We start from the raw sequence: 19,107 nt of genomic DNA, 5'->3' as shown, positions 1-19,107 counted from the left end.
TGAAGGCTACCAAAAGATCAGCAAGGTTTAGTAAGCCAGATTCTGGAGCAAAAGTGAAACAAAAACTGTAAGAAAGATGAAACTGAAACCATCTCACAGAGCTTTCCAGGTCGACCACGGATGTCACCACAGGAAATCCACATGCAAGTTCATTCATGAAGATAAAGAAAGCCAAACTGGGGTGAGTGTTTCCCATGACATAATACAGCGTACACTTCAGAGGAACGGCATGTATGGGAGTTGCCCACAAAGGAAGCCTCTCCTAAAGCCGAGGCACAAAAAAGCCACCTACAATTTGTCTGTGCCCATGCTGAAAATATAAGATTAATGGGACTATATACTCTGGAGTGATGAGACCAAAATAAATGTTTTTGGAATTAATGGCTTCTAAACTGTAGGTCAGAAATACAATGAAACATGTATGGTGCCTACAGGAAGATCTGGTGATGGCAGTGTCCTTATGTGGGGAGGGGGGTACATAATCACTGCTGGTGTTGGGGGAACTATATGTCATTGATGGTATCATGAATTCACAGATGTTATGCTCTATATTGGAAGAGGAAATGTTCCCATTACTCCGTGCTCTTGGTAGACGCATTTTTAGGCATTTTTCCAACATGACATCTTTTCAATTTCTGATGAACAAGGGGAAAGAGATTCAGTGGCCAAGTGTCTCGTGATCGGACCCCAACTGAGCACCATTGGGGAATTATGAAGAGACAAGTTGTCATCACTCACCCTTTAGCATCAAAGCTGTAAAAAACCTCATCCTTGAAGAATGGAAAAAGATTTCTTAATGTGTCACCAACTTGTTCATTCCATGCAAAGAAGACTTGGTGCCCTCATTAAAAATCATGGAGGTCATATGAAATACCAGATGTAGAGTTTTTGATATGGGGTGCACTCTTAATTGCACCAACTCATTTGACTAAAACTGATGATTTTGCAATTAAAACCTTACTTTTATATCATGGATTAAAAAAAAATGTTCTATGAAACTCAGTCTTGTCAAAATTTTGGAGATTGTTCTGTGTTCAGTGAGATACTAATTAAAATTTTACTTTTATAACGGGGTGAACTAATTTTTGCTGAGCACTATAAAGTAGAGCTACTGCATATAAAGAACTCAGTAATAAAACAACTTTCAGTAAGTTTCCCCAGTAGGGAAGAATTTTGGCTGGGAATTAAAAAAGAAATTAGCTAAAAAGGAGAAAATATGCTAGGATACAAAAATAACAAAAAGGAGACAGTTGTATGCTGCCCCGTCGCAGACCGGGGTGCTCGGATCCGGGGTGATCGTGGCTCGAGGGGTCCAGACTCGGGCTCAGCAAACACTCCGATCCTTGAAAGGGGATTAATTACAGGGGAGAAGTTCTTGACGTCACCTGCGAGATGCGGTAGTGGGAGTACCGCTGCTGGTGGAAGGAGTATCGGGGCAGATGGTGTGGAGCAGCAAGGTGTCAGTCCCTCCGCAGGTAGGGAAGGCCCCGGCCTCTGGGGTGTGGGTGAATATTGGGAGCGCAGAGTGCAGGGGACCAGGGTACTCACTGTGGGTAGTCGTGGTGCTGGATGAGGATTATAAAGTAGACACTCGCACTGAAGGTAAACCAAAGTTTCTGTGCATCACAGTCACTACGGGGAGCCCATCCAGGTGTCCGCTCCCACCAGTGTCACTTCGTAATCCGGAGCCCACCTCCATGCACAATTTAGTTGTCTGTTGTGGCCCTTTGGCTTGAAGCTGTTAGGGCCCCGCTCACTATGTCTAGTGTAACTGTGCTCTTGATGGCTGGCACTTGGGATTTCAGTGGGCTGCTTTACTGGAAAACCCTATCCCCTGCGTTGTGCTGATGCCTTCAATCTCTGAGCTCTTAGGGAAGTACATGAAGATACTCTCCCTCCCAGGTTAATTATCAGTACGTTGAATCAGTTCCTGACCTAAGGTCCTGAACCCCGCTGTGCTCGGTACCAGTCAGTTCTTTTGGTTTTCTGATGCCGACAGTCCTCCTAGACTATGTCCGTTGCACCCTCTTCCAATGTCACTGCCACCGGACCCCGACTCCTCAGGTCCCGGACCACCGTCTGCAACCCAACCTCGGTCTAGCTCCCCAGGAGCTACCACTCCAGCTCCTCACTCTTTGAGGGCTACCACTCAACTGCCTACTTCCTCCCTCCCACCAGTCTGCCGCCTGACCCTCAGGTGGGTGGCCCTATTCCAGCTTGACCAACCCACTGGTGTATCTGACAGTCATGATGTGAGGTGTGGTTGGGATTTGTGGTGCTGATGGTAGTGATATCGGTTTCTTAGGAACCTGGAACCATGGGTGGTAGGCCCTGCACCCTGGGTGGAAGGATGCAGTTCCCTGTGGCACCCTGATATACTCAGGGGCACCACAGTTGCACTTTATAGTGCTTTCATATGCTGAGCAATGAATATTGGACTATAGACTTGTGTTACTGCTATGAAAAACATGTAAAAATTTAGATTACGTAGGACACAAAAATGGCCAGTTTTATGTGAGCCTAAGAGCCAATGGCAAGGTGACCTCTTTTTGTCGGGTCCCTATCAAACTAATGCCTCTCTTTGGGTTAAAAAACCTACAATTTATGGGCGGACAGGTTTTAATTCTCCATTTACAGGTTCCTGTCCACCCATAAATTATAGAGTTTTATTAACCCAAAGAGAAGCATTAGTTTGATAGGGACCCATCAAAAAGAGCTTGCCTTGCCTTTGGCTGTTGGGCTCACATAAAACTGGCCATTTTTGTGTACTAAGTATTTCAAATTTTACATGTTTTTCATAGCAGTAATGTATGTCTATATTCCCATATTCATTGTTATACATATCTTGGCGCTACAGAGTGCAACTGTCTCCTTTTTGTTACTATGTTTCATGTTCAGTATGCACCTGTTCACATTAGAAAAGTGGATGTACCATCAGTATTTTTTTTCAGATTACAGGGTTATGCCTTCTGATTAAGCACTCCTGCTCTTCAGCCTCAGGAGATGTCCAGCCATAAATTGTAGGTTTTTTTAACCCAATGAGAAGCATTAGAGTAGGCAGGGACCCAACATAAAGAGGTCACCTTGCCGTTGGCTGTTGGACTCACATTAAACTGGCCATTTTTGTGTGCTAAGTATTTCAATTTTTGCATGTTTTTCATAGCAGTAATGCAGTATTTTAGCACTACAGAGTACAACGGTCTCCTTTTTGTTACTATGTTTCATGTTTATTTTGCACCTGTTCACATTAGAAAGGTAGAACATGTCATCAGTATTTTTGTTAGTTTACAGAATATAAGAATAACCATAACTCAGGCATTATAGAACCTGTTGCTTCATCGCTGTTGCTCCAGTGGGCTTCACCGGTTTATATTTACTATGCTGCAGCTTTATAATTACTGCATATCTACGTTACCATTGCAGTATTACTTGCATGTATGGCACATGACTGTTGAGTGTAGGGATTGGCATGATTGTACGGCATATAACCAGTGCAACAAAGTAATAAAAAATTGACAAGGACCACTGAAGTTTTATACTGAAGCAGGATCATAGGTAGAACTTGGAGAGAAGCTTTTGGGAACTGCTGCTAAGGGGCTGTCACCAAAATTTGCCAAATTTAGACCATTCAAGGTGTTATTCAAATCAGCATCAGGGCTAATAACAAAAGTCACAAAAATCTGTCTGATCTGTTGTACCATAGATACCAATGGTCCCCCGACAGAGCTCATTGATTTACGGTTGTGTCCATTGTGGTATTGTGGGTTTTGATATCAAATAAAGGGCAGAGGATCTAAATGTGATCCATTGACCTAAATATTTCTCAACGTGTTCCTGATTTTTTTAATAGGGATATTAAATGATGCACATGTGCACGCGAGAAGCGAGGAGCAGACGTCAATTCAACATGTGAATGGTAACCACATCTATTGACATGAGTGTAATCCATTCTAAATCTTGCACATTTGATCCATACCGGGAGTGTATATTTATAAACCTCTATACGGTTTACTGCAGCTTTCCGAGTGTGCCTGAAATTCAATAGCTTCCAGTAATCGCGCTGTGTCAGCAAGATTACCAGTTTCCTAACATGTGCCTTCCAAAATTAAGGTGCTTGTAAATGGATGTGACCCTCATAGTTCCAGAATATTTTCCAACATCTGCCTTCCAAATATAGAGGCTTCTGATATAGATGGGAAAAGACTGGATTCTTTCTTGAAGCACAAATGGCTCTGAAAACCCAAAGATTGCCGGCTGTCTGGGGAGAAATATTTCTGCTGTCAGTGAAGCAGACCTGTCAGCTGACTATGCTCCGAGACAGGTCTGTGCCCCTATTAGAATTACTACTTTTCTCCAACTCCTTCATCACCCTTATTAGCCAAAAGGCAAAAAATGAGATATATTGGCCTTCTGCCATGCATTTGTTAGAATTAGATAGGAACTTTAGACTTCATGCTGTGGTTTTATGAAGAATAACTTTTTCTGGTCATTAGATGACATTCATTTTTACCAGTTTTCACTTTTGTCTGAGCTAGTGCGTGAATACTACCATCTGTGATGGGTCCCACACACACAAACATAAGGGATTTCTGCTATTCTGTCTCTATATAGTGGATGTTCAGAAGCAGCAACAGAATGGAGGACATACAGCAGGAGTGAACAGTGTAGCTGTGAATCCAGTAATATAGTGAGATCCAATATTTACTAGAAAGCAGAAGCAAAATGGCAGCAATTACACAGCAGTTCTGAGCAATGTAGCTGTGAATGCAGCAATAGGGTGAGATCCAATATTTGCTAACAATCAGGGATATAGGAGGAATCCCAATGGAAATTGACAAAAACAAAAATTCCTAAAAGTTACAAATATTATTTAATATATTTAAAAACTCAATAAGTAGATGTGAGGAGAGCACTCCAAAAAACAGGCGAAAAGGGCCAAAAAAGTGAGATAAGCAAGGATCTCGGTAAACCTGAAGGGCCCTACCGTTGTCCCTACGGTCTCACCCTACCTTGCCACGGAGGTTGGCACCCTAATAAAGCACAATTGGCACCCCCGCTCACCAATGACTCACCCTTAAAGACCACCCTGATGCAAAAACCAAGTCTGATCAAATAAGTTTTAATAACCAGGCTCAAAGGAGATAACAACGGTGGTGTTCACTATTAATATGCCATGCTAAATCCATTCATAATAGATACCGCATGCAACAACAAATCAAAATGCCAGGGCTACTGGTGTGCATCACAGCGCCCCACAAAAATAATTTAAAAGGCCCACAATATAGGTTATAAAACAAAACAAAAATGAGAAAAAATGAAGAGAAAGACAAAAAACACTTCCCTTGTAGATGTCATCGTTCACAAGTCAGCCTCAATGCATTTCTCCTGTGTTTCAGGTTCATCAGGAGGCCTGATTGGGGTTAGATGACCCTGGATGGTGTGGATAAGATCTAGCATGGCATATTAATAGTGGCCGTTGTTATCTCCTTTGAGCCTGGTTATTAAAATGTATTTGATCAAACTATCAAACTTGGTTTTGTGCATCAGGGTCTATAAGGGTGAGTTATCGGTGAGCTGGGGCGCCAATTGTGCTTTAATACGGGGCCAACCTCAGCGTCAAGGTAGGATGAGACCGTAGGGACAACGGTAGGGCCCTGCAGGTGTACTGAGATCCTTGCTTATCTCACTTATCTTTTGGTCATTTTCGCCTGTATTTTGGAGTGCTCTCCTCACCTCTACTTATTGAGTTTTTAAATATATTAAATAAAATTTGTAACTTTTAGGGATTTTTCATTTTTGAGATAAAAAACTTACTAGAAAGCAACAGCAGAATGACAGCAATTACACAGCCGTATTGAGAATACAGCAATGAAGTGAGATACAATCCTTGTAAGAAAAAAGAAGAAACATGGGAGCTATTACACAGCAGTTCTGAAAAGTGTTGCTGTGAACCTGAATCCATCTCTGGAATGAGATAAAACACACAGCGGCACCATCTGCAAATGTCTCGCTGTGCTTCTTTCAAGGTGTTCCATCCTTTTTCCATAAAATGCAATAGAAAACTGTAATCTGATCCCTCAGTGAGCTGTTTCATACAGGATGGATTTTATTTGTATTTCGGCGTGAAAAATGAGATTAAGGTTTAGGGGAGAAGAAGTAGTGGCTCGTACGTGAAGAAAGAAGCATATTTCTCTCATAAGTATATGTCACGGGTGTGTCACGGTTGACAGACAGCCCTGTGGTGTCCGGCTGTAGATGGTTGCAGGATTTGGCTATACAAACTGCCCCCTGACATTCTATTCTTCCTGCTGTGGTGTAAATGGTATCCTTTGTGTCTACCCTACTTAGAGTTAATCCCTTTCCTTTAAGGACCCTGCGGATATTCTTCCTCACCTTTCAGCTGTTAATCATTATAACTTCCCCTTGTGTCCTTAAATACCCACATTTCCTCATGGTGTTTGGTGGTGATAGAGTTATATAGCTATACAGGCCTTGGATGCAAGCAGTCAGCTTGTATTCATCTGAAGAAACACTGTTGCTTGTTGCTGTTCCTCTCCCCATGTCTTCTTAGAGATAAGTTGTTTGTTCCCTTCCCCCTATTTGTGCTCCCTGTATCTTCTCTAGAGCTAATGGTGGTGTCACACACAGCGACGACGAAAACGACAATGCTGCTAAGTCGCCATTTTCTGTGATGTAGCAACGACCTCAACAGCGACGTCGCTGTGACACATTACAACGATCAGACCCCTGCTGCGAGATCGCTGCTCGCTCTTGAATATTCCGGGTAATTTTTTGATCGCTACTATCCCGCTGCGCCACATGCATCCTTGTGTTTGACACCGCAGCAGCGACGGTCGCAACGACTTTGAAGGCAGTGACGTAGGACTGAAGGCAGGACAAGGGCGTGTTTTTGCGGTGTATTTTACAACGCCCCCACGACTCCGATTGGTGGTCATAACAGCATTCCGATTGGGTAACTTGCCGAAGGCGATACAGTGATTTCATTCTTTAAGTTCCATTCTTTGTTTCACGTAGTAGAGCCTCTGTCTGGTGTCGCTAGTGTGTCGTTCTTTTTTGTGTCTTCCTTTGTTTGGCACGGTCACCCAATCAGGCACCGCTGTAGTGATCACCAATCGGAACAGAGGGGCGTAAAAAAGGCAACGCAAAGGCGCTGTAGTGATCACCAATCGGAACAGAGGGGCTTGAAAAGAGGCAACGCAAAACATGTCTAGGGGTAAACACCACGCCTCTATCAAGGTCTGAGTCGTCGCACAGCAACGCGTGTGACACGTCCCAACGACAGTAAAAGTCGCTATGATCGCTGCTCCATCGCTGCTTAAAATTACATGTTTGACAGCTAACTAGCGATCATGTAAGGTCGCTGTTACATCACAGGAAATGGTGACGTAACAGTGACGTCGTTGTCGTTGTGTGTGAACCCAGCTTTAGTGTCATTGATTAAGCGCTTATCCCATCTGTTCCTTATCTAGGGCCCACTTCAGAGTCAACACAGGCCAGGTATCCTTCTCAGCATATAGGTACAGAAACCTAAGTAGGCCTATGTAGGATGGTCAGGGGAGCCAAGGGCCAGTGAAAGGTTTGGTCAGGGGTCACCATCTTCCCCTTCCCTAGACAGGGATTCCCATCCCTTTCGCCATATGCGTGGTACTTCCCTAAACCTAGGGTGACAATATACTGGAAAGATCTTTTAACCTTAAAACTTCTTCTAATATTGATATATAGAAAGGTTATTGAAACGATGGTGATTATGTAAGGGAAAGTACAGAACCGGTCTGACCATCAATGTCAAGTTATGTATTTTTTATGTACACCATGATCAAGTTTAACTTGTCCAGCCACTGGGGTCAAGTTTACCTGCCCATCATTATGTTATTGGACGTCTTCTCAAAATGTGTGCCAATCACTAACAAAATCTATAACTACCTTAGACCCATTTTGTCTTCTGCCCAGCAGCAGGGATTTCCTTCCCTCTATTCCTGTCTTGACACGTTCATCTGTAAAGTGATATTTATTTATCTTCTTGGTGTCTTAATTTTACAACTAGAGATTCCCGCATTTCTACCTCCGACAAGGGGCTAAGGGAATTCCGTCCACATGAAGTAATGGAACAACATACCATATGGCAAAACTGTGGGGGATGTTCTGAAAAAAAGACCATTCAGGTCTTGGTGCAGTAAAACCTTCAGTCAACCTTTGTAATGTTCCATATGGAGTAATGGAAATCTGTGGCTTCTGAAGATCTGGTGTTTGTTTATATGGTGGAATTGGGCATCCATGTATCCTAAAGAGGGATTTAGAAACGTTTCACCGTATGGGATGCCTCTTTAAATGTATTTATTTTTTTGTAGGATTTAGAAGTGTATAGGTGGCTGGAGTTTCCACATTTTATCTTGAATTGCATGTGGGCTAAATTTCCAATTCATTTTCTGAGAAATGTTTTTACAATCAGGTGGTTAGTGGTCGGTAAACACTGTGATGCACAGGCAGATAGAGGAAGCACATACACAAGACCTGTTGTATACTGGGAACACCTCACAAGACCTGCCATGTATGGGAGCACCCCACAAGACCTGCCGTATACCAGAAACAGAACACCCCACAAGACCTGCCGTATACCAGAAAGAGAACACCCTACAAGACATGTCGTATTCCGGGAACACCCGACAACACCTGCTGTATTCCAGGAACATGTTCCTACAAAAGACCTCCATATATTTTACCATACGGTCATTAACCATAATAACAAACTATATCGGTTTTCTAATAAATATATACTTTATTTCATACATAATTTTAACATTATATCATAGGGATACAAAAGTGGGCAGAATAAGGTACAAAGATGTGCACATATAAAAACTGCAAAACTGCAGGGGGGTGTGTCTGAACAAACAGCGTATGAGGGAAACAATAATATATCAATACTAGTCATCACAACCCTCCATGAATAAAATATAAATCACCATGTCAACATGTAAGCATATCAGTCATATGAGAGATCAGTTGTAGATATAACACATCAACAATCAACCAAAATGATATACATATCACCAAATGTAAAATACACCTGTATTAGTGGTGAGTATCACAATTCAGATGATTGGTGCAAAACATATTAACCTGTTAGGTAACCTACTGACAGACCGCTAAAGTGCCAAAGCCTGTCACACATGGAGGAGTGCGACACCACCCAGGACCACAGGGTCCAACCTAGGCCCCAATCTGCGTCTGCCTCTCTGCAGACGTCCTCTCTCCTTCACTCCTGAACTTCTCTCTCCGCTTGTTTCCTGCCTCAGGCCAGCTCACTCCAGGGTGGGTGTCCTCATCTCCTGACTCCGCCCACCTGGTGTGTCAGTCTGAGCCCGAGGCAGAAAGCAGGTCACTTTGGGGATGTCTGCTGTGAACTGCTGGGGGTGGGGGTGTGTGTGTTGTTGCCTGTGTCCCCTGGCTTGTCCAGGGAGACACATTCCCCCTTAGCAAAATGCAGACCATCCTCGGGCTGCCCGTCCATCACCGGTTTTATTTTTCTTTTAAACTGTAGAAGATAAGGAAAAAAAAAACAATACAAGGATACTAACATCATCCCACAACGGGAGGCATATCAAAAATTAAACACTTTTAATAACGGCAATGGGTCCTTCAGTCACCCACCCAAATAACCTAGCCTTGGTGCTGCCCCTAGGAAGTGGGCAGCACCCCTTGACCCCAGTCCAGGAACGGCTCCAGATTGGTCAACGGGACCGGTACTTCGCTGCCGTTGAGGCCGGGCGGACTTCCGGAGCCGTCGTCATCTCCGTCGCGGCCGGGCGGACTGCCGGGGCCGGTGGCAGGGCGGTGACAAAGGTGAGGCCTGGGGACCCCAGGTCTGGGTCCTCCCCCACAGACGCTGCGGGCTCCGCTACCGGTAACAGGGGTAACGGGTCAGTGCATCACTGCGGCGGCCTCTTCCAGGAACCAAATGCTGGCAGAGTCCTGGCGTCCCTGCTTCCACAGCCGCGGTTCACATGCGGCCGGACGCCATCCCGTCCCCCTTAGCCTCTTTTTAGCACTTCCTTCTTCAGGGGGCGGGGCTCCACTTTCGCGCCTTTCCTGCTCGGGGAAGACGCTCGAGCGGGAAATTTTCGCGCCCAAGATGGCGGTTTTACAAAATTTTCGGCTGGACACCTCCGGCGGTCACAAGGCGCACCTCTACTCAACGGCAGAGCGGTAAGATCCTGTTCATGACGCCAAGTTGTCGCGGGCGGAGGAGGGGACGCCGCGCTCTCCCACTGCTCGGGTCCGGCTGGCACTGCGGCCTGCTGCTGCTGCTCGGTGGCTCGAGCGATGGGCCGGATCCCGGGGACTCGAGCGGCGCTCCTCGCCCGTGAGTGAAAGGGGGTTTTTGGGTGTGGGGATTGTTTATTGTCCGTGACGCCACCCACGGTTGTGGTGATTTGTTAACACCACCGCTGCTCTGTATGGGGAGCCCGGGAGTGCTGGTACGGAGCAGCCAGTTGTTGATGTGCCCCTCCGTGGGTAGGGGTTGTGGTGCTCCCGGGGCCCAGTGATGGGATGGTGGACAGGCGGGGATGGGGCCTGTGGAGGTGCAGGGGCGCAAGGGCAGCGCTGTGCCGCACGGCCCGGAGGTACTCACTCAGCCAGTAAACACGACACAGTTCTCGGTAAACAAACGGCTGATTGGACAGGTCCTTCGGACGGCTGCGGTGTTTTTCCCCTGACCCCAGGTTGTTAGTGTAAGTCCTTTCCTTCGCCTCCGTGCACACTCTTCCTGCTCTCCGGTTTCCAGCTGGCTCCCCGATTCAGTACCGGGGGGCCACCGCCCAACCCCGTCTACCTGCGGTTCCACCAACTGGCTCCCCGGCTCCCTGCAGATGGCCACTACCGTCTGCTTGACTTTCTGCACAGGGGCCCTAGGCTCCAACCTAGGCCCCAATCTGCGTCTGCCTCTCTGCAGACGTCCTCTCTCCTTCACTCCTGAACTTCTCTCTCCGCTTGTTTCCTGCCTCAGGCCAGCTCACTCCAGGGTGGGTGTCCTCATCTCCTGACTCCGCCCACCTGGTGTGTCAGTCTGAGCCCGAGGCAGAAAGCAGGTCACTTTGGGGATGTCTGCTGTGAACTGCTGGGGGTGGGGGTGTGTGTGTTGTTACCTGTGTCCCCTGGCTTGTCCAGGGCGACACACATCCATGGTCCGAAAACGTCTAGGCCCACATAGGTGAAAGGTGGCTCTGTAGAAAGTCTGTCTGTAGGCAAGTCAGCCATTTGCTGGTACAGTTGTTTTCCTCTCGCTTTACGACAGTGCACACAATCGTGTAGTATTTGTGCTACACGTCTCTTCATTCCAATAATCCAGAGGCCTGCAGACCGTAAAGCACCTTCTGTAATTTGCCTGCCTTGGTGTTCAGTCTTTTCATGGTGGTGTCGGATCAGCAAGACTGTAACATGGTGTTTGTTGGGAATGATGAGAGGATTTTGTTCTGCAACTCCAATACGAGCCTGATTTAAACGACCACCAACTCTCAGTAAGCCGAAACTGTCGATGACTGGGTTTAAATTGGCGAGAGGACATCTTAATGGAATCTGCTGTTTGTTGTATAAACACTTCCATTCTATGGCGAATTCACTCTGTTGGAAGTGGCGTATTATGAGGGACTCGCTATAGGAGATGTCCTCAGCAGAAAGGGGTTTGTGGCAGACATGCCAGCGATGACAGTCTTTGTTTTAAAGGTCCGCATGATAGCATCTGGCGATGTGCACTAACCTAGCGACAGTCCTGATGAGCCTCATCCAGCTGGAGAAACGTTCAAAACGTTGGCAACCGAAGTTGGAAGTTTTTTCTGCACTGGTGGCCAGGGTATTGACTTCAGCTCGGACATCTGGATTGTTGTCTGGATCTAGGATGCTGAAGGCTTCCTGGACACCCTCTTCTGACTGTCTCAGCAGGAACTCTGGACCTGTAAGCCAAGAAGAGTTAGCAAAAGAACTTATAGACATAGGTCTAGTTGTGTGATCTGCTGGATTCAGTTCAGATGGTACATAACGCCATTGTTCTGGTTTGGAGGATCTCTTGATCTTTTCAATGCGGTTACTGACGTACACATAAAATCGTCTTGATTAATTGTAGATGTAACCTAAAACGACCTTACTGTCAGTGTAGTATTGGACCTCATCTATTTCGACACACAGTTCTTGTCGTATGAAGTCGGCAATTTCCACTGCCAAAACGGTGCCACAGAGTTCCAGTCTGGGAATGGTATGGTCGGGCTTCGGGGCCTGCTTCGCCTTGCCAAATACAAATCCAATGTAGTTTTGTCCATTGGGGTCTGTCACTTTCAGGTATGCAACCGCTGCTATGGCTTCTGTGGAGGCGTCTGAGAAGATGTGCAGTTCCTTCTTTATGCTAGAGGTGAGGGAGATTTTGAGATAACATCTTGGGATGTGGATCTTGTTCAACCCACACAACGACTGTTTCCAAGCTTCCCATTTTTGCTGTTTGTCAGAAGGGAGTGGGGTATCCCAGTCCTTGACGGTTTCAGAGAATTGTCTCAGCAAGGATTTGCCTTGTATAGTGATAGGCGCCACAAATCCCAGTGGGTCGAACAAGTTGTTCACTATAGAGAGGACACCACGTTTTGTGAATGGCTTGTCTGAGCAACTTACTTGAAATCCGAAGGAGTCGGCTGCAAGATCCCATCTGATGTCCAGGCTCCTCTGAACGGGTGGACTGTCTAGCCCCAAGTCAATGTCCTTGAACCCAGGGGCGTGATCACCCGACACAAAGGCTCTCATTACGGTCAGGCTATTGGAAGCAATTTTGTGTAACCTGAGTTTTGCCTGGGACAGCATGCCTTGAGTCCTTTTGAGCAAGTCAATGGCTTCTTCCTCGGTGGGTAGTGATTTGAGCCCATCATCTACATAAAAGTCTTTCTCAACAAAGTCTCTGGCGTCTGTTCCATACTCAGACTCTCCCTCTAATGCGGTTCTCCGGAGACCATAGGTTGCAACTGCGGGTGAAGGGCTGTTTCCAAATACGTGGACCCTCATACGATATTCCACCATCTCTTTATTGGTGTCATTATCCTTGTACCACAGAAATCTGAGGAAGTTCCGGTGGTCCTCTCTGACTAGGAAACAGTGGAACATCTGTTCAATATCGGCAGTGATGGCGACAAGCTCTTTTCTGAACCTCAGCAATACTCCTACCAAGTTGTTTGTTAGGTTAGGACCTGTGAGGAGAACATCGTTAAGGGATACGCCTTCATGTTTGGCGCTGGAGTCGAAGACAACCATGATTTGATTCGGTTTTCGTGGGTGGTATACACCGAATGAAGGCAGATACCAACACTCTTCGTTCTTCTTCAAAAATGGAGCAGGTTCTGCGTGGTTGTTGCGGAATATTTTGTCCATAAAGGCAACAATATGTTCTCTCATTTCGGGTTTGCTGTTCATAGAACGCTGAAGAGAGTTAAATCTGGTCTGAGCTTGAGCTCGGTTGTTTGGGAGTCTTATCCTGGTAGATCGGAAGGGTAATGGAGAGACCCAATGGTTGGTTTTGTCTTTAGAAAACTCACAGTCCATTATTCCGATGAATTCTCTGTCCTCTACTGACAAGGCTACTTTATCGTCATCCTTGGTTGTGAGAAAGACTGATCTTCCCAAGTTGTCGATATGCAGAGAAGAAGCGATGTCAGGTAGCTGTATTGTGTCTGGAGACTTCTCTTTCACTCCATAGTGATGAGGACATGGCTTTAAGCAGGTTGAGCGCCCATCTCCATGCACATAAGTCTTGAAGGAGTCCATTTCTGATCGATCAACGCACGCATTTCCTATGACTACCCATCCCAAGTCCAGTCTCTTGGCGTATGGTGCATAGTCAGGCCCATTACACTGTTGTCGCACCTTGTGTACCCTAAGATTGTCTCTGCCGAGCAGGAGTAGAATCTCTGCATTATTGTCCAGAGGTGGGATAACACTAGCGAGGTGTCTTAGGTGTGGTTGATGAAATGCAGCTTCTGGGGTAGGAATTTCATTACTGTGGCTGGGTATTTGGTCACATTCAACGAACGTTGGTAGAGGTATTTCAGTCTTCCCATTGATAGGAGAAGCAATGAATCCCTGGGCTCTTCTGCCGCTAGTCTCTAAGCGACCCGAGCAGGTGTTCAAGGTGTAGGGTTCTGATGGTCCATTAATGCCGAAGGCTTCAAAGAATTTGGTTCCTGCCAGGGACCGGTTGCTTTGGTCGTCTATGATGGCATACACCTTCATTGCCTTTTTTGGATGTCCCTCGGGATAAACCTTGATGAGGCATATTCGGGCACAACATTTCTGCGTTTGGCCCTCTCCACATACCTCTGAGCATGAGCAGGAGACGGCTGTGGTGGTGTCAGTCTGATTCTTGGACTCCCCGCCATGACTTGGAGTGGGAGTGGTGGTGACTGCAGCCGGTGTGTCTGTAGCCAGCTGGGTTGGGTGCATGGCTGAAACGTGTTTTTCGCTGTGACACTCCTCACACTTGATGATGGATTTACAGTCCTTGGCCATGTGCTCAAGTGATGCGCAGCATTTGAAACAAATCCCAAGCTCTGTGAGGACTTTCTTGCGCTCCTGTAGGGTTTTGGATCTAAACCCTCTGCACTTGTTCAGTGAATGCGGTTTTTTATGGATGGGATATTCTTGATTGAAAGACTTATCTTGTGATGAGATGGTGTTCTGTTTATCTGTGCGTGCTGCAGATGATGGTAGCTCAGTCTTCCTAACACTCACAGTGTTCTTAATGTCTCTGCGTTTGTGTATGGCACCTTCATACCTTGATGATGATGTTGCAGCTGCCGAAGTGTTGAACTCTAGGAAGTCGAGGCTGGGGTCGTTCCTCACCTGGGCCTGCTCGTCGATGAACTTGCAGAACTGAATAAATGGGGGAAAGGTGACGTCATGCATTCTTTTGTACCTTGAGACTGACGTTGCCCATTTCTCCTGCAGACTGTATGGCAGCTTCACCACGATTGGGTTCACTTCATGGGCTGTATCCAGGTAGCACAGCCCAGACAGACGAGGATCTCTTTTGGCGAGCTCCAGCTCCATGAGCAGATCACTTAGGTCTTGAAGCTTGTGGACTTCTTTAAGGTTGATCTTTGGGATGTCCTGCAGTCTCTTGATTTGAATAGGGCTTTCTCTATTGCTTCTGCGCTGCCAAAGGTGCGTTCCAGTCTCTGCCATGCAGCAGCGAGACCTGCTTCTGCTTGTCCCACATAGACGGTCCGGAGGCTCTTGATACGGTTTGTAGAGCCTTGGCCCAACCACTTGATCAGGAGGTCGAGCTCCTGTTCTGCAGTGAAGTTGAGATTGGCGATGGCTGCCTTGAAAGTTGCTTTCCAGGCCCTGTAGCTCTCTGCACGATCATCAAATTTCGTGAGACTAGTGTTGATTAGCTCTCTGCTCACCATGAACCTGGCAAACTCAGACATATCTGATTTCTCACCACTTGTTGCCACGACGACTCGTGATGCCCCTGGGGCGTATGGGCTGCCTGGCGTGAATGGATGAGATGTTCCCGGGTAAAATGACGTTGCTGCAGGGTTGAGCTGTGGTTTAGCCTCTGTAGAGTCTGATGACCGCTGCTTGAGCTGTGGAAGTGGGTCAGGAAACACTTGGTTGCCATCTTGCCGTGGTGACTGTGTTTGAGAGGGCACCTCTTGGTGACTGTTATTAATTTGCTCGGGTGCTTTAGGTGGCACTGGCACTGGTAGAGCTAAGTTGGAGGTTTCAGTGTTGTCGGCTTGGATGGTACTGCAAACCGGGGTTGCTACAGGTAACTGATTCAGTACATAGTCTCTTGTGCGATCAACTGGATTATCTGCTTCCAGTGGTGGCGAGTGAGCTGGATCAGGACCTTGGATCAATGCTTGCTCAAGTAGTCTCACTTTAGCTAGCGCAACTTCCTCTTCCATCTGTGACCGAAGAATCTTTATCCGAGCCTCCGCTTCTGCCCTTTTGGCTTCCGCTTTAGCAGCTTCTGCTTTTGCAAGGGCTTCTGCTTTAGCGGCTTCTGCTTTTGCAAGGGCTTCTGCTTCTGCCCTTTTCGCTTCTGCTTCTACCCTTTTGGCTTCTGCTTCTGTCCTTTTGGCTTCTTCCTCTACTTCTCTTTCTGTGAAGGAACGTCTCACCTTGGATTCCTCTGCTCTTATGCGGGCCTCTAGTATCCTGTCGCTCAGGGCTGAGCTTCTTGAGGATGATGACCCGGATGACCGAGAGGAACGTCTAGATGAGGTTGATCGGTGTGATCTGGTTTCTTGCTGGTGAGAGATACGGTGTTCGGCCTTGTCTATGGCATCTTGCACCTTAGCATCTCTTTCCTTGTCTACCTCTTCTGCCTTGCTCAGGTCTTAAAGAGCTTCATCAATTTTAGAGTCTTTTAGAAAGGTAATGTACCTTGTTGACAGTCTCTTGTATCTTTCATGATCTGTGTTCAGCCGTTCCAGAGCAGCCTGTAAGCATGTGACATCACCTGATGAGGATTCAAGTCTTGACATGTAATAGGTGACTCGTTCCCACTGTTCTTCCAGGTGTTCACATAGCTCATCTTTCATAGTGTGATAGTTTTCAGTGGCCTTTATCGTGGGTTTGGAAGAGCGCTTCGGTCGGACAACTTGGTCTGCTGGAAGCATGGAATCTGCCTCCTGGGCTTCATAATGGACAGTATCAGATTGTATTTGCTCTGTTTCAGCAGTGGGGAACTGTCCAAGGTCTTTTTCGGACATTTTTATTTAAGGTGTACTGTCTCTTTAAGAAACTTGACTTTTGAATAGGGGTCCGAAAATTGTTGTGCAGCTCTGCAAGGACTCCCTGATAAGATTCCCAAGGTGTCTTTAGCAAAACTTGGGGTTCGCAGTCCAGCAATGTGCAGTAATGAGGTATAATGTACTGAAGTCTATAGAAGGAGTATAGCAAGAGAGAAACAGCAGGTGCATAAACTGTCCCTTTACAATGCAAGCAGAGGTGACACAGGACGTGGCAGATGGGAAAGCTTCCCCTTAGGCTTGTCCAGGCATGCACTGTGCAGGCAGACTAGTGCACAAGGCTTGTTGCTAGGCAGATTGCATGGGAAGTTACAGGGCTCTTAGGGAAGTTTTTGCTTTGGGCTCTTAAGCAGTCTTCTGACTGTTCTGTCCCCACTTAAAGGCGATGGAAGGTGCGTAGTTGTGAGAGGTTGTGAGAATCTTACCTTCGTTTTTCCTATAGGTGGGGCAGACAGGACCAGAGCGCTCCAGAGTGAAACATGCACATGCTGAGATGAAACAATGGTGGTTTATTTTCTCCAAAGGTTAGGACATGCAGAGTGCAGTAATCCAAGTACTTGGCATTGTAATTCTCCAGTGATGCTTGCCTCTGAAGCTACTACGTGGTCAGAAGACTTTGCTCCTTGTAGCTCCAATCCAATAAGGGATGTTGTTCTCACAAACTCTGGTTTGGAGTGAACATACCAGGATGTGATGCAAGAGGGTCATCAGACACTCCCATGGGCTGGGCAAAAGAAACAGAGGAGCTGAAAGGTCTGACCAGTAGATGGCAGCAGAGACAAGCATGAAAAACATTAAATAACAGTTTTAACTAAGACAAATAGAAACAGCACAGTGATTTATATTTTATTCATGGAGGGTTGTGATGACTAGTATTGATATATTATTGTTTCCCTCAGACGCTGTTTGTTCAGACACACCCCCCTGCAGTTTTGCAGTTTTTATATGTGCACGTCTTTGTACCTTATTCTGCCCACTTTTGTATTCTTATAATATCATGTTAAAATTATGTATGAAATAAAGTATATATTTATTAGAAAACCGATATAGTTTGTTATCATGGTTAATGACAGTATGGTAAAATATATGGAGGTCTTTTGTAGGAACATGTTGGCTTGTTGGTGACTCTTCATAGTATAAGTGTCTAAATATGGACCTAACTATTCATATACTCTTGTGTTGTATTCCAGGAACACCCCACAAGACCTGCCGTATATCAGGAACACCCCACAACACCTGCTGTATTCCAGGAACACCCCACAAGACCTGCTGTATATCAGGAACACCCCACAAGACCTGCCGTATTCCGGGAACACCCCACAAGACCTGCTGTATATCAGGAACACCCCCACAAGACCTGCCCTGACGTATACCGAAAACACCCCACAAGACCTGCCGTATACTGGGAACATCCCACAAGACCTTCTGTATACTGGGAACGCCCAACAAGACCTGTCATATACCGGAAACACCACCAAGACCTGACATATACCGGGAACACCCCACAAGACCTGCTGTATAATAACAACACCCCCATAAAACCTAGGTAATCAGATTTTTACACTTTCCTTTTATTTCCGATTCTAACACATCAAATGTTAGGAACAAGACTTACCGTATACCGAGAACACCTCTCAAGACCTGCTGTATAGAAAGAACACCTCACAAGATCTGCCTTATATTAGGAACACCCCACAAGACCTGCCGTATACCAGAAACACCCCACAAGACCTGCTGTATACCGGAAACACTGTCATGGCCAGCCCAATCTCCAGACCTGAACCCCATTAAAAACCTCTGGAATGTAATCAAGAGGAAGATGGATAGTCACAAGCCATCAAACAAAGAAGAACTGTTTACATTTTTTGCACAATAAGTGGCATATGGTCACCTAAAGCAGTGTGAAAGACTGGTGGAAAGCATGCCAAGACGCATAAAAGCTGTGATCAAAAATCATGGTTCTTCAACAAAATACTGATTTCTGAACTCTTCCTGAGGTAAAACATTAGTATTGTTTCTAAATGATTATGAACTTGTTTTCTTTGCATTATTTGATGTCTCTGAAACCAATGCATATTTTTGTTATTTTGACTGTTTCACATTTTCAGAAAATAAATACAAAATTGTTTGCTTGGAAATAAAAAAACAATTTACATTTTCCTCAAAAATATACCTATAAAGAGAAAAATCAGAAAAACTGAAAATTTTGCAGTGGTCTCTTAATTTTTGTCAGAGCTGTATATTCAAAACTATATTATATGGGACAGATAGTGAAAAGCAGACTTCAAAACAA

At 45.8% G+C, this 19,107-nt stretch overlaps 1 long non-coding RNA gene across 1 annotated transcript in view; it reads left to right on the top strand.

Annotated features, from left to right (window-relative positions):
• The window catches only part of LOC142310368 (uncharacterized), a 61,246-nt gene extending 42,430 nt beyond the window's left edge, over positions 1-18,816 (top strand). The window contains exon 3 of the long non-coding RNA XR_012754140.1: positions 18,005-18,816. This is a non-coding gene — a long non-coding RNA (uncharacterized LOC142310368). The remainder of the gene's footprint in view (positions 1-18,004) is intronic.
• The last annotated feature ends 291 nt before the right edge of the window (positions 18,817-19,107 follow it).

This window comes from Anomaloglossus baeobatrachus, chromosome 5, assembly GCF_048569485.1.
Source record: "Anomaloglossus baeobatrachus isolate aAnoBae1 chromosome 5, aAnoBae1.hap1, whole genome shotgun sequence".
NCBI classification, from domain to species: domain Eukaryota; kingdom Metazoa; phylum Chordata; class Amphibia; order Anura; family Aromobatidae; genus Anomaloglossus; species Anomaloglossus baeobatrachus.
This window is presented reverse-complemented; position numbering and strand designations above follow the sequence as displayed.